Source organism: Phocoena sinus, chromosome 1 (genome assembly GCF_008692025.1).
Source record: "Phocoena sinus isolate mPhoSin1 chromosome 1, mPhoSin1.pri, whole genome shotgun sequence".
Taxonomy (NCBI): domain Eukaryota; kingdom Metazoa; phylum Chordata; class Mammalia; order Artiodactyla; family Phocoenidae; genus Phocoena; species Phocoena sinus.
Window position 1 is genome coordinate 59,197,297 of NC_045763.1, and position 24,248 is coordinate 59,221,544.

The 24,248-nt window shown below is 40.9% G+C and overlaps 1 protein-coding gene across 1 annotated transcript in view; it reads right to left on the reverse strand.

Moving 5' to 3' along the window:
* The window catches only part of DIRAS3 (DIRAS family GTPase 3), a 33,083-nt gene extending 17,365 nt beyond the window's left edge, over window positions 1-15,718 (reverse strand). Inside the window, exon 1 of the mRNA XM_032615203.1 lies at window positions 15,614-15,718. The gene's annotated coding sequence lies outside the window, so the exon portion shown is untranslated. The remainder of the gene's footprint in view (window positions 1-15,613) is intronic.
* Between the last annotated feature and the right edge of the window lie 8,530 nt (window positions 15,719-24,248).

The window sequence follows — 24,248 nt, forward strand, 5'->3', positions numbered from 1 at the left end:
TGGTTTTAAGAGATAGAGGAGGCTGAAGGAACATCACGTGCACTAACACAAAAAAGGAAAGGACAAGGCATAGGAAATGGAGAGCTAATATCTGAGCACACAGGATGGGCAGAACTTTTATACTAGGCTAAAGAATTTGCACTTTATTCTATGAGCATAGGTGTGGGGGACATTGAGATTTTGGGGTAAGGAGAGTAATATGATCATGTCTGAGTTTTGGAAAAGTAACTGGCAACTGTTTAAAGGAAACTGGAAGGATAAAAACTTAGAGAAAAACAACAGTTATAAGGGTTTCCCTGGTGGTGCAATGGTTAAGAATCCGCCTGCCAATGCAGGGGACATAGGTTCAAGCCCTGGTCCGGGAAGATCCCGCATGCCATGGAGCAGCTAAGCCAGTGACCCACAACTATTGAGCCCACATGTCACAACTACTGAAGCCTGAGCGCCTAGAGCCCGTGCTCCACGGGTGGCTTCTAGAGAAGTCACCGCAATGAGAAGCCCACGTACTGCAACGAAGAGTAACCCCCGTTCGTTGCAATTAGAAAAAGCCCATGCACTGCAACAAAGACCCAATGCAGACAAAAATAAATGAACTAATTAAATTTTCTTTAAAAAAGGAGAGGAGCTTCAAGATGGCGGAAGAGTAAGAAGCGGAGATCACCTTCCTCCCCACAAATACATCAGAAATACATCTACATGTGGAACAACTCCTAGAGAACACCTACTGAACTCTGGCAGAAGACCTCAGACTTCCCAAAAGGCAAGAAACTCCCCATGTACCTGGATAGGGCAAAAGAAAAAAAAAAAAAAACAGAGACAAAAGAATAGGGACGGGACCTGCACCAGTGGGAGGGAGCTGTGAAGCAGGAAAGGAAGCCCCTTCCTTCGCAGGCGGAGACGGGGGGAAGCTTTGGAGCCACAGAGGAGAGCGCAGCAACAGGGGTACGGAGGGCAAAGTGGAGAGATTCCTGCACAGAGGATCGGTGCCGACCGGCACTCACCAGCCAGAGAGGCTTGTCTGCTCACCCGCCGGGGCGGGCGGGGGCTGGGAGCTGAGGCTTGGGCTTCAGTTGGAGCGCAGGGAGAGGACTGGGGTCAGCTGGGTGAACACAGCCTGAAGGGGGCTAGTGCGCCACGGCTAGCCGGGAGGGAGTCGGGGGGAAAAGTCTGGAGCTGCCGAAGAGGCAAGAGACTTTTTCTTCCCTCTTTGTTTCCTGGTGTGCAAGGAGAGGGGATTAAGAGCGCTGCTTAAAGGAGCTTTAGAGACTAAAAGCACCGACCCCAGAGACGGGCAGGAGACGCTAAGGCTGCTGCTGCCGCCACCAAAAAGCCTGTGTGCGAGCACAGGTCACTATCCACACCCCCCTTCCGGGGAGCATGTGCAGCCCGCCACTGCCAGTGTCCCGTGATCCAGGGACAACTTCCCGGGGAGAACGCAGGGCGCGCCTCAGGCTGGTGCAACGTCCCGCCGGCCTCTGCCACCGCAGGCTCACCTTGCATCCGTACCCCTTCCTTCCCCCGGCCTGAGTGAGCCAGAGCCCCCGAATCAGCGGCTTCTTTAGCCCCATCCTGTCTGAGCGAAGAACAGACGCCCTCAGGCGACTTACACACAGAGGTGGGGCCAAATCCAAAGCTGAATCCCAGGAGCTGTGCTAACAAAAAAGAGAAACGGAAATTTCTCCCAGCAGCCTCAGGAGCAGCGGATTAAAGCTCCACAATCAACTTGATGTACCCTGCATCTGTGGAATACCTGAATAAAAAACGACCAAATTGAGGAGGTGGACTTTGGGGGCAAAGATATATATATATATTTTTTTCCCTTTTTCTCTTTTTGTGAGTGTGTATGTGTATGCTTCTGTGTGTGATTTTGTCTGTATAGTTTTTCTTTTATCACTTGTCCTAATGTTCTGTCTGTTTTTTTGTATTACTTTAAAAATTGTTTTTCTTAATAATTATTTTTTATTTTAATAACTTTATTTTATCTTCTTCTTTCTTTCTTTCTTTTTTTCCTCCCTTTTATTCTAAGCCATGTGGATGAAAGGCTCTTGGTGCTCCAGCCAGGCATCAGGCCTGTGCCTCTGAGGTGTGAAAGCCAAGTTCAGGACACTGGTCCACAGGAGACCTCCCAGCTCCACGTAATATCAAACGGCAAAAATCTCCCAGAGATCTCCATCTCAACACCAACACCCAGCTTCACTCAATGACCAGCAAACTACAGTGCTGGACACCCTATGCCAAACAACTAGTAAGACAGGAACACAACCCCATCCATTAGCAGAGAGGCTGCCTAAAATCATAAGGCCACAGACAACCCAAAATACACCACCAGATATGGACCTGCCCATGAGAAAGAAAAGGTCCAGCCTCATCCACCAAAACACAGGCACTAGTCCCCTCCACCAGGAAACCTACACAACCCACTGAACCAACCTTAGCCACGGGGGACAGACACCAAAAACAAAGGAAACTACGAACCTGCAGGCTGTGAAAAGGAGACCCCAAACACAGTAAGTTAAGCAAAATGAGAAGACAGAGAAACACACAGCAGATGAAGGAGGAAGGCAAAAGCCCACCAGACCTAAAGAATGAAGAGGAAATAGGCAGTCTACCTGAAAAAGAATTCAGAATAATGATAATAAAGATGATCCAAAATCATGGAAATAGAATACAGAAAATACAAGAAACGTTTCACAAGTACCTAGAAGAACTAAAGAGCAAACAAACAGTGATGAACAACACAATAAATGAAATTTAAAATTCTCTACAAGGGATCAATAGCAGAATAACTGAGGCAGAAGAACAGATAAGTAACCTGGAAGATAAAATAGTGGAAATAACTACTGCAGAGTAGAATAAAGAAAAAAGAATGAAAAGAATTGAGGACAGGGGGACCTTGAAGATGGCGGAAGAGTAAGACGCGGAGATCGCCTTCCTCCCCACGGATACACCAGAAATACATCCACACGTGGAACAACTCCTACAGGACTCCTACTGAAGGCTGGCAGAAGACCTCAGACCTCCCAAAAGGCAAGAAACTCCCCACGTACCTGCGTAGGGCAAAAGAAAAAACAGAGACAAAAGAATAAGGACGGCACCTGCACCAGTGGGAGGGAGCTGTGAAGAAGGAAAAGTTTCCACACACTAGGAAGCCCCTCCGCGGGCGGAGACTGCGGGGGGCGGAGGGGGGAGTTTCGCGACCTCGGAGTAGTGCACAGCGACGGGTGCGGAGGGCAAAGCGGGGAGATTCCTGCACAGACGATCGGTGCCGACCAGCACTCACCAACCCGAGAGGCTTGTCTGCTCACCCGCCGGGGCGGGCGGGGCTGCGAGCTGAGGCTCGGGTTTTGGTTTTGGATGGAGCTCAGGGAGAGGACTGGGGTTGGCGGCTTGAACATAGCCTGAAGGGGTTAGTGCGCCACGACTAGCCGGGAGGGAGTTCGGGGAAAAGCCTGCACCTGCCGAAGAGGCAAGAGACTTTTTCTTCCCTCTTTGTTTCCTGGTGCGCGAGGAGAGGGGTTTAAGAGCGCTGCTTAAAGGATCTCCAGAGACGGGCGCGAGCCGCGGCTAAAAGCGCGAACCCCAGAGACGGGCGCGAGCCGCGGCTAAAAGCGCAAACACCAGAGACGGGCGCGAGCCGCGGCTAAAACCGCGGACCCCAGAGACGGGCGGGAGACGCTAAGGCTGCTGCTGCCGCCACCAAGGGGCCTGTGTGCGAGCACAGGTCACTCTCCACACCCCTCTTCCGCGGAGCCTGTGCAGCCCGCCACTGCCAGGTTCCCGGGATCCAGGGACAACTTCCCCGGGACAACGCACGGCGGGCCTCAGGCTGGTGCAACGTCACGCCGGCCTCTGCCACAACGTCACGCTGCCTCTGCCGCCGCAGGCCCGCCCCGCACGCAGTGCCCCTCCTTCCCCCATCCCCCAACCCCTGGCCTGAGTGAGCCGGAGGCCCCGAATCAGCGGCTCCTTTAACCCCGTCCTGTCTGAGCGAAAAAACAGACGCCCTCCAGCGACCTACACACAGAGGCAGGGCCAAATCCAAAGCTGAGCTCCTGTGAGCTGTGAGAACAAAGAAGAGAAAGGGAAATCTCTCCCAGCAGCCACAGAAGTAGCGGATTAAAGCTCCACAATCAACTTGATATACCCTGCATCTGTGGAATACCTTAATAGACAAGGAATGATCCCAAATTGAAGAGGTGGACTTTAGGAGCGAGATCTATGATTCTTTTCCCTTTTCCTCTTTATGTGAATGTGTACGTGTATGCTTCTGTGTGAGATCTTGTCTGTATACTCTTGCTTCCACCATTTGTCCTAGGCCTCTATCCGTCCATGATTTTTTTTTAAAAATTCTTTTTCTTAATAATTAAGTTTAATTGTAATAACTTTATTATACTTTACCTTCGTTCTTTCTTTCTTTCCTTCCTTCCTTCCCTCCTTTAGACAACGAATCACCCCAAATTGAGGAGGTGGTCTCAGGGAGCAGGATTTATGATTTTTCCCCCTTTACCTCTTTTTGTGAAGGTGTATGTGTATGCTTCTGTGTAAGATTTTCTCTGTATAGCTTTGCTTCCAACATTTGTCCTAAGGTTCTATCCGTCCCTTTTTTTTCTTTTTTCTTTTTTTTTTTCTAAATATTTTTTAATTCAATAACTATATTATACTTTATTTTATTTTTACTGTATCATCTTTCTGTCTTTTTTCCTTCTTTCCCTCCTTCCTTCCTTCCTCCCTCCCTCCCTCCCTCCCTCCTTTCTTTCCTTCTTTGCTTCTTTCTTCCTTCCTTCCTTTCCTCCTTTCCTTCTTTCTTTACTCATACTTCTACTAATTCTCTCTACTTTTTCTCCCTTTTATTCTGAGCCGTGTGAATGAAAGGCTCTTGGTGCTCCAGCCAGGAGTCAGGGCTCTGCCTCTGAGGTAGGAGAGCCAACTTCAGGACACTGGTCAACAAGAGACCTCCCAGCTCCACATAATATTAAACAGTGGTAATCTCCCAGAGACCTCCATCTTAACACCAGCACCCAGCTTCACTCAACGACCAGCAAGCCACAGTGCTGGACAACCTATGCCAAACAACTAGCAAAACAGGAACACAACCCCACCCATTAGCAGAGAGGCTGCCTAAAATCATAATAAGGCCACAGACACCCCAAAACACACCACCAGACGTGAACCTGCCCACTAGAGAGACAAGATCCAGCCTCATCCAGCACAACACAGGCACTAGTCCCCTCCACCAGGAAGCCTACATAGCCCACTGAAACAACCTTAGCCACTGGAGATAGACATCAAAAACAACGGGAACAACGAAAGTGCAGCCTGCAAAAAGGAGACCCCAAACACAGTAAGATAAGCAAAATGAGAAGACAGAAAAACACACAGCAGATGAAGGAGCAAGATAAAAACCCACCAGACCTAACAAATGAAGAGGAAATAGGCAATCTACCTGAAAAAGAATTCAGAATAATGATAGTAAGGATGATCCGAAATCTTGGAAGTAGAATGGACAAAATGCAAGAAACAGTTAACAAGGACCTACAAGAACTAAAGATGAAACAAGCAACGATGAACAATGCAATAAATGAAATTAAAACCACTCTAGATAGGATCAATAGCAGAATAACTGAGGCAGAAGAACGGATAAGTGACCTGGAAGACAAAGTAGTGGAAATAACTACTGCAGAGCAGAATAAAGAAAAAAGAATGAAAAGAACTGAGGACAGTCTCAGAGACCTCTGGGACAACATGAAACGCACCAACATTCGAATTATAGGGGTTCCAGAAGAAGGAGAAAGAAAGAAAGGGACTGAGAAAATATTTGAAGAGATTATAGTTGAAAACTTCCCTAATATGGGAAAGGAAATAGTTAATCAAGTCCAGGAAGCACAGAGAGTCCCATACAGGATAAATACAAGGAGAAACACGCCAAGACACATATTAATCAAACTGTCAAAAATTAAATACAAAGAAAGCATATTAAAAGCAGCAAGGGAAAAACAACAAATAACACACAAGGGAATCCCCATAAGGTTAACAGCTGATCTCTCAGCAGAAACCCTACAAGCCAGAAGGGAGTGGCAGGACATAGTGAAAGTGATGAAGGAGAAAAGCCTGCAACCAAGACTACTCTACCCAGCAAGGATCTCATTCACATTTGATGGAGAAATTAAAACCTTTACAGACAAGCAAAAGCTGAGAGAGTTCAGCACCACCAAACCAGCTTTACAACAAATGCTAAAGGAACTTCTCTAGACACGAAACACAAGAGAAGGAAACGACCTATAGTAGCGAACCCAAAACAATATAGAAAATGGAAACAGGAACATACATATCGATAATTACCTTAAATGTAAATGGACTAAATGCTCCCACCAAAAGACACAGATTGGCTGAATGGATACAAAAACAAGACCCTTATATATGCTGTCTACAAGAGACCCACTTCAGACCTAGAGACACATACAGACTGAAAGTAAGGGGATGGAAAAAGATATTCCATGCAAATGGAAGCCAAAAGAAAGCTGGAGTAGCAATTCTCATATCAGACAAAATAGACTTTAAAATAAGGACTATTAAAAGGGACAAAGAAGGACACTACATAATGATCAAGGGATCGATCCAAGAAGAAGATATAACAATTGTAAATATTTATGCACCCAACATAGGAGCACCTCAATACATAAGGCAAATACTAACAACCATAAAAGGGGAGATCAACCGTAACACATTCATAGTAGGGGACTTTAACACCCCACTTTCATCCATGGACAGATCATCCAAAATGAAAATAAATAAGGAAACACAAGCTTTAAATGATACATTAAACAAGATGGACTTAATTGATATTTATAGGACACTCCATCCAAAAACAACAGAATACACATTTTTCTCAAGTGCTCATGGAACATTCTCCAGGATAGATCATATCTTGGGTCACAAATCAAGCCTTGGTAAATTTAAGAAAACTGAAATTGTATCAAGTATCTTTTCTGACCACAACGCCATGAGACTAGATATCAATTACAGGAAAAGATCTGTAAAAAATACAAACACATGGAGGCTAAACAATACACTACTTAATAATGAAGTGATCACTGAAGAAATCAAAGAGGAAATAAAAAAATACCTAGAAACAAATGACAATGGAGACACAACGACCCAAAACCTATGGGATGCAGCAAAAGCAGTTCTAAGGGGGAAGTTTATAGCAATACAAGCCCACCTTAAGAAGCAGGAAACATCTCGAATAAACAACCTAACCTTGCACCTCAAGCAATTAGAGAAAGAAGAACAAAAAAACCCCAAAGCTAGCAGAAGGAAAGAAATCATAAAAATCAGATCAGAAATAAATGAAAAAGAAATGAAGGAGACGATAGCAAAGATCAATAAAACTAAAAGCTGGTTCTTTGAGAAGATAAACAAAATAGATAAACCGCTAGCCAGACTCATCAAGAAAAAAAGGGAGAAGACTCAAATCAATAGAATTAGAAATGAAAAAGGAGAAGTAACAACTGACACTGCAGAAATTAAAAAAATCATGAGAGATTACTACAAGCAACTCTATGCCAATAAAATGGACAATCTGGAAGAAATGGACAAATTCTTAGAAATGCACAACCTGCCAAGACTGAATCAGGAAGAAATAGAAAATATGAACAGACCAATCACAAGCACTGAAATTGAAACTGTGATTAAAAATCTTCCAACAAACAAAAGCCCAGGACCAGATGGCTTCACAGGTGAATTCTATCAAACGTTTAGAGAAGAGCTAACACCTATCCTTCTCGAACTCTTCCAAAATATAGCAGAGGGAGGAACACTCCCAAATTCCTTCTACGAGGCCACCATCACCTTGATACCAAAACCAGACAAGGATGTCACAAAGAAAGAAAACTACAGGCCAGTATCACTGATGAACATAGATGCAAAAATCCTCAACAAAATACTAGCAAACAGAATCCAACAGCACATTAAAAGGCTCATACATTATGATCAAGTGGGGTTTATTCCAGGAATGCAAGGATTCTTCAATATACGCAAATCTATCAATGTGATAAACCATATTAACAAATTGAAGGAGAAAAACCATATGATCATCTCAATAGATGCAGAGAAAGCTTTCGACAAAATTCAACACCGATTTATGATAAAAACCCTCCAGAAAGTAGGCATAGAGGGAACTTTCCTCAACATAATAAAGGCCATATATGACAAGCCCACAGCAAACATCATCCTCAATGGTGAAAAACTGAAAGCATTTCCACTAAGATCAGGAACAAGACAAGGTTGCCCACTCTCACCACTCTTATTCAACATAGTTTTGGAAGTTTTAGCCACAGCAATCAGAGAAGAAAAGGAAATAAAAGGAATCCAAATCGGAAAAGAAGAAGTAAAGCTGTCACTGTTTGCAGATGACATGATACTATACATAGAGAATCCTAAAGATGCTACCAGAAAACTACTAGAGCTAATCAATGAATTTGGTAAAGTAGCAGGATACAAAATTAATGCACAGAAATCTCTGGCATTCCTATATACTAATGATGAAAAATCTGAAAGTGAAATCAAGAAAACACTCCCATTTACCATTGCAACAAAAAGAATAAAATATCTAGGAATAAACCTACCTAAGGATACGAAAGACCTGTATGCAGAAAATTATAAGACACTGATGAAAGAAATTAAAGATGATACAAATAGATGGAGAGATATACCATGTTCTTGGATGGGAAGAATCAACATTGTGAAAATGACTCTACTACCCAAAGCAATCTACAGATTCAATGCAATCCCTATCAAACTACCACTGGCATTTTTCACAGAACTAGAACAAAAAATTTCGCAATTTGTATGGAAACACAAAAGACCCTGAATAGCCAAAGCAATCTTGAGAACGAAAAAAGGAGCTGGAGGAATCAGGCTCCCTGACTTCAGACTATATTACAAAGCAACAGTAATCAAGACAGTATGGTACTGGCACAAAAACAGAACGATAGATCAGTGGAACAGGATAGAAAGCCCAGAGATAAACCCACGCACATATGGACACCTTATCTTTGATAAAGGAGGCAGGAATGTACAGTGGAGAAAGGACAGCCTCTTCAATAAATGCTGCTGGGAAAACTGGACAGGTACATGTAAAAGTATGAGATTAGATCACTCCCTAACACCATACACAAAAATAAGCTCAAAATGGATTAAAGACCTAAATGTAAGGCCAGAAACTATCAAACTCTTAGAAGAAAACATAGGAAGAACACTCTATGACATAAATCACAGCAAGATCCTTTCTGACCCACCTCCTAGAGTAATGGAAACAAAAATAAACAAATGGGACCTAATGAAACTTCAAAGCTTTTGCACAGCAAAGGAAACCGTAACCAAGACCAAAAGACAACCCTCAGAATGGGAGAAAACATTTGCAAATGAAGCAACTGACAAAGGATTAATCTCCAAAATTTACAAGCAGCTCATGCAGCTCAATAACAAAAAAACAAACAACCCCATTCAAAAATGGGCAGAAGACCTAAATAGACATTTCTCCAAAGAAGATATACAGAATGCCAACAAACACATGAAAGAATGCTCAACAGCATTAATCATTAGAGAAATGCAAATCAAAACTACAATGAGATATCATCTCACACCAGTCAGAATGGCCATCATCAAAAAATCTAGAAACAATAAATGCTGGAGAGGGTGTGGAGAAAAGGGGACACTCTTGCACTGCTGGTGGGAATGTGAAATGGTTCAGCCACTATGGAGAACAGTATGGAGGTTCCTTAAAAAACTACAAATGGAATTACCATATGACCCAGCAATCCCACTACTGGGCATATACCCTGAGAAAACCAAAATTCAAAAAGAGTCATGTACCAAAATGTTCATTGCAGCTCTATTTACAATAGTCCGGAGATGGAGACAACCTAAGCGCCCATCATCGGATGAATGGATAAAGAAGATGTGGCGCATATACACAATGGAATATTACTCAGCCTTAAAAAGAAATGAAATTGAGCTATTTGTAATGAGATGGATGGACCTAGAGTCTGTCATACAGAGTGAAGTAAGTCAGAAAGAAAAAGACAAATACCGTATGCTGGCACATATATATGGAATTTAAGGGAAAAAAATGTCATGAAGAACCTAGGCGTAAGACAGGAATAAAGACGCAGACCTACTGGAGAACGGACTTGAGGATATGGGGAGGGGGAAGGGTGAGTTTTGACAGGGCGAGAGAGAGTCATGGACATATACACACTAATAAACGTAGTAAGGTAGATAGCTGGGGGGAAGCAGCCACAGGGCACGGGGATATTAGCTCGGTGCTTTGTGACGGCCTGGAGGGGTGGGATGGGGAGAGTGGGAGGGAGGGAGACGCAAGAGGGAAGACATATGGGAACATGTGTATGTGTGTAGCTGATTCACTTTGTTGTAGGGCAGAAACTAACACACCATTGTAAGGCAATTATACCCCAATAAAGATGTTTAAAAAAAAAAAAAAAGAATTGAGGACAGTCTCAGAGACTTCTGGGACAACATTAAACACACCAACATTCAAATTATAGGGGTCCCAGAAGAAGAAGAGTAAAAGGAAGGGACTGAGAAAATATTTGAAGAGATTATAGTTGAAAACTACCCTAATATGGGAAAGGAAATAGTTAATCAAGTCCAGGAAGCACAGAGAGTCCCATACAAGATAAATCCAAGGAGAAACATGGCAAGACACACATTAATCAAACTATCAAAAATTAAAGACAAAGAAAAAATATTAAAAGCAGCAAGGGAAAAATAACAAATAACACACAAGGGAATCCCCATCAGGTTAACAGCTGATCTTTCAGCAGAAACTCTGAAAGCCAGAAGGGACTGGCAGGACATATTTAAAGTAATAAAGGAGCAAAACCTACAACCAAAATTACTCTACCCAGCAAGGATCTCATTCAGATTTGATGGAGAAATTAAAACCTTCACAGACAAGCAAAAGCTAAGAGAATTCAGCACCACCAAACCAGCTTTACAACAAATACTAAAGGAACTTCTCTAGGCAGGAAACACAAGAGAAGGAAAAGACCTACAATAACAAACCCAAAACAATTAAGAAAATGGGAATAGGAACATACATATCGATAATTACCTTAAATGTAAATGGATTAAATGCTCCCACCAAAAGACACAGACTGGCTGAATGGATAAAAAAACAAGACCTGTATATATGCTGTCTACAAGAGACCCACTTCAGACCTAGGGACACATACAGACTGAAAGTGAGGGGATGGAAAAAGATATTCCATGAAAATGGAAGTCAAAAGAAAGCTGGAGTGGCAAGTCTCATATCAGACAAAATAAGACTGTGAAATAAAGACTATTACAAGAGACAAAGAAGGACACTATATAATTACCAAGGGATCAATCCAAGAAGAAGTTATAACAATTGTAAATATTTATGCACCCCACATAGGAGCACCTCAACAAATAAGGCAAATACTAACAGCCATAAAAGGGGAAATTGACAGTAACACAATCATAGTAGGGGACTTTTACACCCCACTTTCACCAATGGACAGATCATCCACAATGAAAATAAATAAGCAAATACAAGCTTTAAATGATACATTAAACAAGATGGACTTAATTGATATTTATAGGACATTCCATCCAAACAACAGAATACACATTCTTCTCAAGTGCTCATGGAACATTCTCCAGGATGATCATATCTTGGGTCACAAATCAAGCCTTGGTAAATTTAAGAAAATTGAAATCATATCAAGTATCTTTTCTGACCACATTGCTATGAGACTAGATATCAATTACAGGAAAAATTCTGTAAAAAATACAAACACATGGAAGCTACGCAATACACTACTTAATAACTAAGAGATCACTGAAGAAATCAAAGAGGAAATAAAAAAATACCTAGAAACAAATGACAATGGAGACACGATGACTCAAAACCTATGGGATGCAGCAAAAGCAGTTCTAAGAGGGAAGTTTATAGCAATACAATCCTACCTGAAGAAACAGGAAACATCTCGAATAAACAACCTAACTTTGCACCTAAAGCAATTAGAGAAAGAACAAAAAAACCTCAAAGTTAGCAGAAGGAAAGAAATTATAAAGATCAGATCAGAAATAAATGAAAAAGTAATGAAGGAAATGATAGCAAAGATCAATAAAACTAAAAGCTTTTTCTTTGAGAAGATAAACAAATAGATAAACCGTTAGCCAGACTCAACAAGAAAAAAAGGGAGAAGACGCAAATCAATAGAATTAGAAATGAAAAAGGAGAAGTAACAACTGACACTGCAGAAATAAAAAAGATCATGAGAGATTTCTACAAGCAACTCTATGCCAATAAAATGGACAACCTGGAAGAAATGGACAAATTCTTAGAAATGCACACCTGCCAAGTCTGAATCAGGAAGAAATAGAAAATATGAACAGACCAATCACAAGCACTGAAATTGAAACTGTGATTTAAAATCTTCCAACAAACAAAAGCCCAGGACCAGATGGCTTCACAGGCAAATTCTATCAAACATTTAGAGAAGAGCTAACACCTATCCTTCTCAAACTCTTCCAAAATATAGCAGAGGGAGGAACACTCCCAATCTCATTCTACGAGGCCACCATCACCCTGATACCAAAACCAGAAAAAGATATCACAAAGAAAGAAAACTACAGGCCAATATCACTGATGAGCATAGATGCAAAAATCCTCAACAAAATACTAGCAAACAGAATCCAACAGCACATTAAAAGGATCATACAGCATAATCAAGTGGGGTTTATCCCAGGAATGCAAGGATTCTTCAATATAAGCAAATGAATCAATGTGATACACCATATTAACAAATTGAAGGAGAAAAAACATATGATCATCTCAATAGATGCAGAGAAAGCTTTCAAGAAAATTCAACACCCATTTATGATAAAAACCCTTCAGAAAGTAGGCAGAGAGGGAATTTTTCTCAACACAATGAAGGCCATATATGACAAACTCACAGCCAACATCATCCTCAATGGTGAAAAAATAAAATCATTTCCATTAAGATCAGGAACAAGACAAGGTTGCCCACTCTTACCACTATTATTCAACATAGTTTTGGAAGTTTTAGCCACAGCAATCAGAGAAGAAAAAGAAATAAAAGGAATCCAAATCGGAAAAGAAGAAGTAAAACTGTCACTGTTTGCAGATGACATGACACTATATACATAGAGGATCCTAAAGATGCTACCAGAAAACTATTAGAGCTAATCAATGAATTTGGTAAAGTAGCAGGATACAAAATTAATGCACAGAAATCTCTTGCATTCTTATACACTAATGATGAAAAATCTTAGATTAAGAAAACACTCCCATTTACCATTGCAACAAAAATAATAAAATATCTAGGAATAAACCTACTTAAGGAGGCAAAAGACCATTTTACAGAAAATTATAAGACACTGTTGAAAGAAATTAAAGATGATACAAATAGATGGAGAGATATACCATGTTCTTGGATTGGAAGAATCAACATTGTGAAAATGACTATACTACCCAAAGCAATCTACAGATTTAATGCAATCCCTATCAAACTATTACTGGCATTTTTCACAGAACTAGAACAAAAAATTTCACAATTTGTATGGAAACACAAAAGACCCCAAATAGCCAAAGCAATCTTGAGAAAGAAAAACAGAGCTGGAGGAATCAGGCTCCCTGACTTCAGACTATACTACAAAGCTACAGTAATCAAGACAGTATGGTACTGGCACAAAAACAGAAATATAGATCAATGGAACAGGATAGAAAGTCCAGAGGTAAACCCACCCACATATGGTCAGCTTTTCTTTGATAAAGGAGGCAATAATATACAGTGGAGAAAAGACAGACTCTTCAATACGTGGTGCTGGGAAAACTGGACATGTACATTTAAAAGAATGAAATTATAACACTCCCTAACACCATACACAAAAATAAGCTCAAAATGGATTAAAGACCTAAATGTAAGGCCAGAAACTATCAAACTCTTAGTGGAAAACATAGGCATAATACTCTATGACATAAATCACAGCAAGATCCTTTTTGCCCCACCTCCTAGAAAAATGGAAATAAAAACAAAAATAAACAAATGGGACCTAATGAAACTTAAAAGCTTTTGCACAGTAAAGGAAACCATAAACAAGATGAAAAGACCACCCTCAGAATGGGAGAAAATATTTGCAAATGAAGCAACTGACAAAGGATTAATCTCCAAAATTTACAAGCAGCTCGTGCAGCTCAATATCAAACAAACAAACAACCCAATGAAAAATGGGCAGAAGACCTAAATAGTCATTTATCCAAAAGAAGATATATAGATTGCCAACAAACACATGAAAGAATGCTCAACATCATTAATCATTAGAGAAATGCAAATCAAAACTACAATGAGATATCATCTCACACTGGTCAGAATGGCCATCACGAAAAAATTTACAAACAGGGCTTCCCTGGTGGTGCAGTGGTTGGGAATCTGCCTGCCAATGCAGGGGACGCGGGTTCGTGTCCCAGTCTGGGAAGATTCCACATGCCGCAGAGCGGCTGGGCCCATGGGCCACGGCTGCTGAGCCTGTGTGTCTGGAGCCTGTGCTCCGCAGCAGGAGAGGCCATGATGGTGAGAGGCCCACGCAAAAAAAAAAAAGAAATTACAAACAATGAATGCTGGAGAGGGTGTGGAGAAAAGGGAACCCTCTTGCACTGTTGGTGGAATGTAAACTGATAGAGCCACCATGGAGAACAGTATGGAAGTTCCTTAAAAATCTAATAAAGGAACTACCATACGACCCACCAATCCCACTACTGGGCATATACCCGAGAAAACCATAATTCAAAAAGTGTCATGTATCAAAATGTTCATTGCAGCTCTATTTACAATAGACAGGACATGGAAGCAACCTAAGTGCCCATCAACAGATGAATGGATAAAGAAGATGTCGTACATATATACAATGGAATATTACTCAGCCATAAAAAGAAACAAAATTGAGTTATTTGTAGTGAGGTGGATGGACCTAGAGGCTGTCGTACAGAGTGAAGTAAGTCAGAAAGAGGAAAACAAAAACTGTATGCTAACACACATATGTGGAATCTAAAAAAAAAAAAAAAAAATGGTCATGAAGAACCTAGGGGCAAGATGGGAATAAAGATACAGACCTACTAGAAAATGGACTTGAGGACACGGCGAGGGGGAAGGGTAAGCTGGGACAAAGTGAGAGAGTGGCATGGACATATATACACTACCAAACGTAAAGTAGATAGCTAGTGGGAAGCAGCCGCATAGCACAGGGAGATCAGCTCGGTGCTTTGTGACCACCTAGAGGGGTGGGATAGGGACTGTGGGAGGGAGGGAGATGTAAGAAGAAAGAGATATGAAGACATATGTATATATATAAGTGATTTACTTGGTTATATAGCAGAAACTAACACACCATTGTGAAGCAATTATACTCCAATAAAGATGTTAAAAAAAAGAATAGGAGGAGAAAATTTGCAAAAAAAAAAAAGTGGAAAACTTTTGGAGGCAGAATAGACAGGATTTGGACCAATACCATAGTTAACAGTAGCAGAGACTGGCAGGATGCTCACCAAAGCCATCTCTTCTTCCTAGGTCCACAGCTGGACTCCATTCCCGGCCTTCATTCTATTAGCTGGCAGCATGCAACTGAGTTCCAGGTGGACAGAAAGGTTACGGATGAAAGTCAGGGATGACACTTCCAGGCCCATCTCACTCTCTCTCTTTCTCTTTTTCCTTCCCCATCATACTGGAATGGAGTGAACTCCCAATTTCCCAACTCTGAGAGCCATGCATTGTAGATGGTAGAACCACCGGGTAGACGGAGCTGTGTTTCCTGAATCACTGCTTTGAAAAGAATGATCCAACCTGCTAGACCTTGAGACAAGTGAGAAGTAAACTGCTTTCCTGTTGAGCCATGACATGCTTGGGCCTGTCTGCAACCACAGCATGGCTTAGACTACCCTAACCAAATTAGAAGTTGGTACTTTGAAGTGCATGCTCCCATAACAGAAGACTAAAGCATGTGACACTGACTGTGTGAGGGAACAGGTACTGGAGATGGGCAGGCTGGGGAGTCCTGTTTGGCTATGGCAAAATATTTGATAAAACTGTTGCCTGAGTCACCGTGCAAGGGATTGCGGTGTGCACTGGTGAACCTTCACAGGAAGCCTGCAGGCATCAGTGGCTCCTGAACCCCTGATTTAAGGGGCTAAGGGGCAGTCCTTGGGTTGGAGTGAAGCCTGAACTGCATACATACAGTACTTCATATCAAATGCTGAAAATGCCAATTGTCTTCATCCAAGAACGGGCTGCAGAAGGCGGCAGAATTATGAGGGCCTAAAGCCCTCACTGCTGCCCACACGCCTGTGGAGGTGGTCTTCTCGGCTTTCCCCCCCTCACAGAGCTAACCTCGGAAATGCCTCACCTGGACCTTACCTTCAAGGGCAACTTGCCCACGAGTTGGCAGGTGGCAGATGGGTGCTGAAAGAGGAAAACAGTCCCGCTTCTAACACTCCATAGGTCTGGGGGACCCAGAAACACTTTTCAGCTAGGAGGTGTGCACTATTCTGTTTGGGGTCCTAGAAAAGTTAAGCAGGAGTGATGACTGGAGACATCAAGTAACCTATTCAGGGTCATTTAGCTGCTTCTCCATTTCAATGGTTTGCCAGCATGTTGCAGCAGATTAGAAGCAGAGTTTAGACTTTCCAAGAACTCATGAAACCTAAGAGGAGAGCAGAAACGTATGTTATGGTGGCCGTACTGTGGACCATCTGATCCAACTCTCACTTACAGAGGCCCAAACAGAGAAGAAGAGGAAGAACCCACTCTCCCACAGGACCTACTGTGTGCCTGGAACTCTGCAGAAAGCTTCCCACATATTAACTCATTTCATCTTCACAACATCACTACAAGATAAGTACTATCATCTCCATTTTGCAGATTAAAAAAAACAGGCACAGAGTGGACAAGTGACTTCAGAGAGGGCGAGTAACTTACCTAAAGTCGTACGTCTAATAAGTGACGGAGCCAGGATTCAAATCCATGCAGTCTGGCTCTAGAGTCTATGCTTGCAGCCGCTGTACTACGCAAGGATCTACCGGATCTGTATTTCCAGGCAGCTCGCTGAAGCCTTCGTAGTCACACGTGCTGTCTTCCTGCTGCTTGTTGGACAGGGCTCCAGATTAGCATGCACTGATTTGACATGCACCAAACGTGGTCAGGCCCAGCCTCATCTCTCCCAGCTTCTCTCCATAACGCTGCCTCAGCCTCCTACATCTTGCACCCCTGCCCTCCCCACATCTGTGAACAGCTCTGTAGCAGAGTGGGGAGCATATCCTGACGAGTCAGTTCTGGGTTTGAGTTTTGGCTCTGCGGTTTATTGTCTCTGGAATAACCTTGGGCAGATATATGATAATATCTACCAACCAGGATTATCATGAGGATTCGATGAAATAATGTAGATGAAGTGTTTCATATAGTGCCTGGCACGTGATATATACTTTAACAGCAGGAAAAAATTCATTGATGTGAAATTCCATTATTCCCAGCTTCAAACGTCTCATAGATGGCTGTTCATACCCATAAATGGTTGACAAGTCCCCTGCAGACTATGCATTCTGATTTAGGGTATGGAAAATAGGGTCAGTTAAATAGCCATTAGAGTGAGCAGGAAAGAGCACTCAGGGGCTGGGAATGGTCAGTGAACCCTTCCGGTGGAAGCTGCATTGAATTCAGCCTTGAAGGCGGAATTGATTCATCTAAGTAGAAATGAGTGGGGAAAGTATGGAACAATGCTTAAAAGCAAGAAGCACACAGTACTTTGCAGTAGTGACTTTTGTTCGGTTAACATAGGCACCACTCAGGGGATCAGTGGGAGATATGTTTGAAAAGGTAGCTTGGGGAACCATTATAAGGGTCTTGAAATCCAGGCAAGAGAATATGAGATTTCTCCCTCCCTCCTTCCCTTTCTCTTATAGCAACAGTAATAACAATGGCAACAGCAAAGACAAAACCTCACAGAGGAAAACATACCAATCTGTGCTCTTGGATTAATATTTAAAACCCAAATCTCAGCATCCCACGTGTAGACGAGGGAGGTTGTGGCCATACAGAAGGGTTTTGGGAAGTGTGTTCCTCTTACAATAAAGCTCTCCAAGGGCTGCATGCACTCAGGATAAATCATAGCAATTTGTAGCTTTGTGTTATTGGAAACATTTCAGTTCTATGAACCAGTCAGTGCTCAAAGAGTTCTGTCCTCATCTGGTCCAAGATTAATACAAAAAACTCACTGGGACCAGAGGAGGTGTAATTTGGGTATAAACCAGAAAGAGCCTCATAGGCCAGGACAGAGCATGCTTGAATGCCAGCAGGGCCCAAAGTCTTGAGTCAAGCAAGAAGCCTTTTTCTAAGGTGTTTGATCTTTGTTAAACTTCCTTCTTCAAAATCTTCAGGTTACATTCTGTGTGTAGCTTTCCTTCCATGAGTTCTTTATGTTTTATTGGCAGTTATTAACCATAGATAATTTCTCACTTTTGTTTCATCAATGTCACTTATGAATTTTCACATCAACTATTATGTTATTATAACTGATAGTGTAAACAAATAATTCCGTAAGATTAATATTATTAGGGCATTGCTGAATTTTTTTAAAAAATTATTGAAATGTACCTCACTAAATAAGAATGTACAAATAATAAGCATACAACTTGATATAATTCTTTTGTGTTGGATTTCTGTTCTCAAAATAATGTTCGTGAGATTTGCTCATGTTTTATGTTTCCATGGTTTTTTTCATCATAATTGCTGAAGAGTATTTCACTGAATGAGTATACCACAATTTCTATTATGAATGGGCTTTTGGGTTGCTTCCAGTTTGGGACTGTTTCAAATAATGCCGCAATGAACATTCTTGTAAATGTCTTGGTACACATATGCTTGCACTTCTGTTGGGTATATGCCTAGTAGTGGAGTTGCTGGTCACAGGGTAGGTGTGTTTCAGTTTGTATTTCCTTGATTACTAATAAGGTTGAGCACCTTTTGTAGATATATCAGCTATTTGGATATCCTCTTTTGTAAAGAAGATATATTGAATTATCTGTATTACTTACTGATTTATAAAAAGTTTTTCACGTATTTTGGACATAAGTCCTTTGTCAATTATGTGTCACAAGTATCTTCTCCTACTATGTGGCTTACTTTTTCACTCTTTTAGTGATGTCATCTGATAAAAGTTCTTAATTTAATGTAGTCCAATTTATCAATATTTCCTTTATTGTTGGTGAATATATGTGTCATTTAATAAATACTTTTCTCTATCTTCACATCATGAAGATATTTTCTTATTTTATCTTAAAGAAATGTCACATTTAGAGCTACCATCAATTGAGAATTGATTTTTATGTATGCTGTGACATAATAATCAAGTTTCTTTTCTTTTTCCCATACAGTTACCCAATAGACAAAACATTGATTGAACTGTCCTTTCCCCAACTTGTATGATCAAATGTCCAAATATGTGTGGACCTGTTTGAGGACTTTTTTCTTAGTCTATTTGTCTACCTTTACACAAGTACCACACGGTCTTAATTACTATAGCATTATAATAAGTATTGATATCTAGTGTGTAAGTTCTTTGACCTTACTCTTTCATAGTATCCCTTTTTATTTCCATATATATTTTAGAAGCAGCTCATAAGTTTTTTTCTTTTTTTTAATTGGAGTATAATTGCTTTACAATGCTGTGTTAGTTTCTGCTGTACAGTGAAGTGAATCAGCTATATATATACATATATTCCCTCCCTCTTGTACCTCCCTCCCCCCATCCCACCCATCTAGGTCATCACAGAGCACCGAGCTGAGCACCCTGTGATTTTTATCAGGATTATAAGCAATGCAGTTTATATCTTACAGGGTTTTTCAATCCATAAACATGAGATATTTCTCTACTTATATAGGTCTTCATTAATTTCTCTCAATATTGTGTTATTATTTTGCAGAAATCTTGCCCTATTTTGTAAGATTTATTCATACGTATTTGGTGCTATAAATGGTATCTGCTTAAAAAAATTGTATTTTCTAATTTTTGCTGCTTTAATTGATTTTGTACCTTGACCTTGTATCCACAAACTTTGCTAAACTCACTTATTATTTCTGATAATTTACTTGTAAATGAATTTTTTCTGCATACAACACTATTTGTAAACAATAATAGTTTTTTTAAACAATAATAGTTTTATTTCTTACTTTACATTCATTATATCTTTTGTTTATTTTTTGTTCTCGTTGTACTTACTAGGATTTTCTGTAAAATGCTACATGGAAGTGGTGATGCTGGGCATACTTGTCTTATCCCTAGTCGCAGAGAGAAAGCTTTCAACATTGCACCATTTAGTATGATGTTGTGGTTTTTTTAGCAACCCCTTATGAAATTAAGGAAATTCTTCTCTATTTATAATTTTTAAGAAGTTTTTTTCTCATAAATAGATGTTGAATTTAATTAAATATTTTTTCATCTATTGAAATGTCCAAAAGATTTATAGCTTTCTTAATGTTAATATGCTGAATTACACTGCCTATTTTTTTCCAGTGTTAAACTAGTCTTGCATTCCTAGAAAACATCCAACATGATTTTGATGAATTGCTGGATTGAGTTTGCTAATATTTCTTTAGGGTATTCGCACCTAAGTTCATGAATAATATTGGCCTATGATTTTTGATAACAAGGTTATGGTATCAAGGTTATAGGACCTCATAAAACAAATTGGAAGCTTTTCCTCTCTATCCTCTGGGATAGTTTTTGTGGAATTAGAATTATTCTTTCTTAAATGTTTGGTACAATTCACCAGTGAAGCCCAACTTTTCTTTCTGGGAAAGAAACATGGAATTAAATTTAAAAAAATATTTATAGGACTAATTCATATATTCTATATCTTCTTGGGTCAGTTTCAATAAGTAATGACTTTTAAGGAATTTATCCATGTCATGTAAAATTTCAAGTTGACTGGCAAAAATTATTTATATTATTCTCTTGTTAATTTTGTAGCATCTGTTGAGTTTAAGCCAACTGCCCTTCTAGCACGTAGCACAGTGTCTATCAGCTGGAACATTCAATAAATTACTTGAGGAATGAATGAATAAATATGAGTGAAACAGAAACACATGAAGACACAGTGACCAAATACTACTTACTGTCACATTAAGCTGGGAAGCATACAGTTGAAGAAGACCCTTGTGCCTGCCGGGAGCCTGTATATTTGAGGCCTTAGCCACTGCTTCCCAAACCTATCAGACAAAACATCATCATTGTAAATATACGTTTGTAACTCCCCCCTTTGATATCTTGAAAAGAAATTCACAAATAGTCTAAATTTCTAGAAAATAATCCAATATCCTCTTGAATAGAAAATCAATAAATGAAAAGTAATTTATAATAAAAAGAGTGTGTATTTCAACCTGGAGATGTTTAGGCATGATTACACTAGAGACATGTTGAAGTTGGCAGTTGCTTGCTCCTAGTTATAATGAGCAAATTTGGATGTATGAGAAGTAAGGCAATACTCAAATAATGTTTATTGTTGACACTTTTTCTTTATATTGAACATTTTGAGATAAAAGCTAAATGAGCATATTTGTGTATGTATATATATATAAGTAGTATCAATATGAATGTGACAGCTACAAGTGTAAACTGATATGGTATATTGCATTGTTGACTCAGACACCAGAAGTGCTGTTGTTGATGATGGAATATTTCCAAGTGGTGAACAATTCTTGGTAAAGTTCCGAAACAAAGTTCAATCTTCTCTTGATTTATATGGGAGTTGCATTCCTGGAAAATTCAGTGTATGTCAAAACCATGTAAAATATCCTTTTAAACATATGTAAAATGGAGTTAGGTGTCAGGCTCTGGTAACCATAGAGATTTTTACCTACATATATTTCCAATGGGGCATTTGTAATTTGTGTGGGGCTGTCTCCCTCACTGTAGGACTTTAGTGGATTTGTCCCTCACCCAGTTTATCCCAATAGCACCCCCCCCAATTATTGCAATAATCAATCCCCTCCCACAATAAATTTTCCAACAACCCCTGCCCCCCGCCAGGAAGCACTGTCATCCTTGCTGAGAACCTTGACCTTGTTCCCCGGAGGTAGAGCTGCCTCCTCACCCCAACTCTCTCTCCCAAACTCTGTGAAAGCACCACACAGACACTGGACGATACAGCAAGCCCCTTAGAAGGATTACAAACTTGCATCATTGAATCATCTTTATATTTATTTTCATTATTATTCTTAAAATTTCTTATCATCTTCCCAAAAGGATGTTTTGGTGAGTGGCAAAGAGGTATACTCATAAAGAGGCGGAAAAAATCTGGTGGGGTGAAGAATGAGAGGAAAACAGGAAGGCAGAATGAAGCTGGGGGTGAACCTAGTGCCTAAAGCACGCACTCCCAGGGCTTTTACATTTGCTAAACGTAAGAGGTAGCCTGGGTTGTCAAGTTAAAGAGGGGCACTGGATCAGTTACACAATTCCACTGTCCAGGAGATAAAAACAAGGTAAGAACGTGGACTCTGGAGCTGGACTGCTTCGATTCAACTTGACTCCATGCTTACCAGTTTTGGGACCTTGAGTAAATCTCTGTGTGCTTCAGACCCCTTGCCTATCAACAGGATAATAATAATAATACCTGGAATACCTACCACGTGGACTATTGGGAGGATTAGATAAGTTGATATTCATAGAGTGCCTAAAACAGTACACAGTAGTTACTTGTACGTGTTATATAAGCATTTGCCAAACAAACAAGCTAAAACAGTTGCTCAGAGAAAACACAGCTTTTCCTAGCAGTTTCTCTCACTGAGTGATGTGAGATTGAATCACTTAGCTCGGATGCTCAGGGGAAACTCAACATTCATCAATCCCAACCTGCTTGTGCTACAGTGCAGGAAACTGTAAGCAGAGAGTAGAAATCTAGTGGCCGAACTCATGTAGCTAAGGTAGTGGAAGAGCCAGGGCACCGGCTCCAGTCTGCTGCTCTTCCCAACGCTCCATGGCTGGAGCTGGCCCAGGGAGAGGATGCAGAGAATGGGCCTGTGATCTTTGCACCCAGCGTGTTTGCAGGTTCCAAAATCCCACCTTCCCCCAACTGTCCTCTTACTCTCCAAACTCCCATTTGTCCCTAAGCACAGAGAGCAATGAATGAAACAAATCAAGTGTGAGTGACCCATAAACTCAAACACTCAAGGCACAGGCACGTTCAAAGTGGATTTCCTTTGAATAAATCTCCAACTTTGGGGAGGAGGAGCAATGGATAGGTAGAGGGTAAAGGTTTTGGCAAGAATTTAAAATGAAATTGTATAAGCTGGCAAAGTTCCACCACTTTCTAGCGAGACCACACAGAAAGTTATCTAAGGGTCTCCAAGCCTCCTTTTCCTCATTTGTAACGTGAGGATGATAATCACTGCTCATGGGATTGCTGTGAAGATTAAATGAAATAACGTAAATTGCCCAGCACCATCCCTGGCACAGGGTCAGGAGCTGATAAATAATATGGGGCATCAGCAACCTACCAGAAGAGAGAGATTTTTCCTTCACGCTCCGAAGAAAGGAGGCCACGTGTTATTCCACCCCAGAAAGCTTTTATTTCGGTGTTTTCCTCCTCCACGAACCCAGTTATCTAGTGGAGGGGAATGGGGGAGCGGGGCGGTGTCTGGGAAGAAAGCACCTGAAAGCCCAGTCACTCTAGGCCCATGAGAAGCAGTGCAAGACGGCATGGATGTGGGGTGGAACCCAACTCAATCACTCACTGTAGTGAGTTCCTGAGCATGTCCTCTTCCCCCTCTGACCCTTAGACAAACATTTGTTCATTGCCCAGAATATAACACATGTCAGCGTTTGCCACTACTAAGGTGCTTGTTCCTGAATGAGGAACTTTGAAAAATTGTACAAGAAATCTAGAGAGGCAGTGAATTGGGGATGAATCTCCCACTGGTGACAGTTCAGAAAGACTGGCAGCAAGGGACTTTGCAAAACGCATGCTTACACACTCTCCTTCTTTTACAAGGAACGTTATGAAACTCTATAGTTCAGTCATAGTGAGAAATACTGGAAAACTAAAAAAAAATTTTATACCCTTAAAAATTCAATAACTCAGTAGCTCCACTCTACTCAAACCTGTCATTGGACAGAAATGACACGTCTTATTGCAG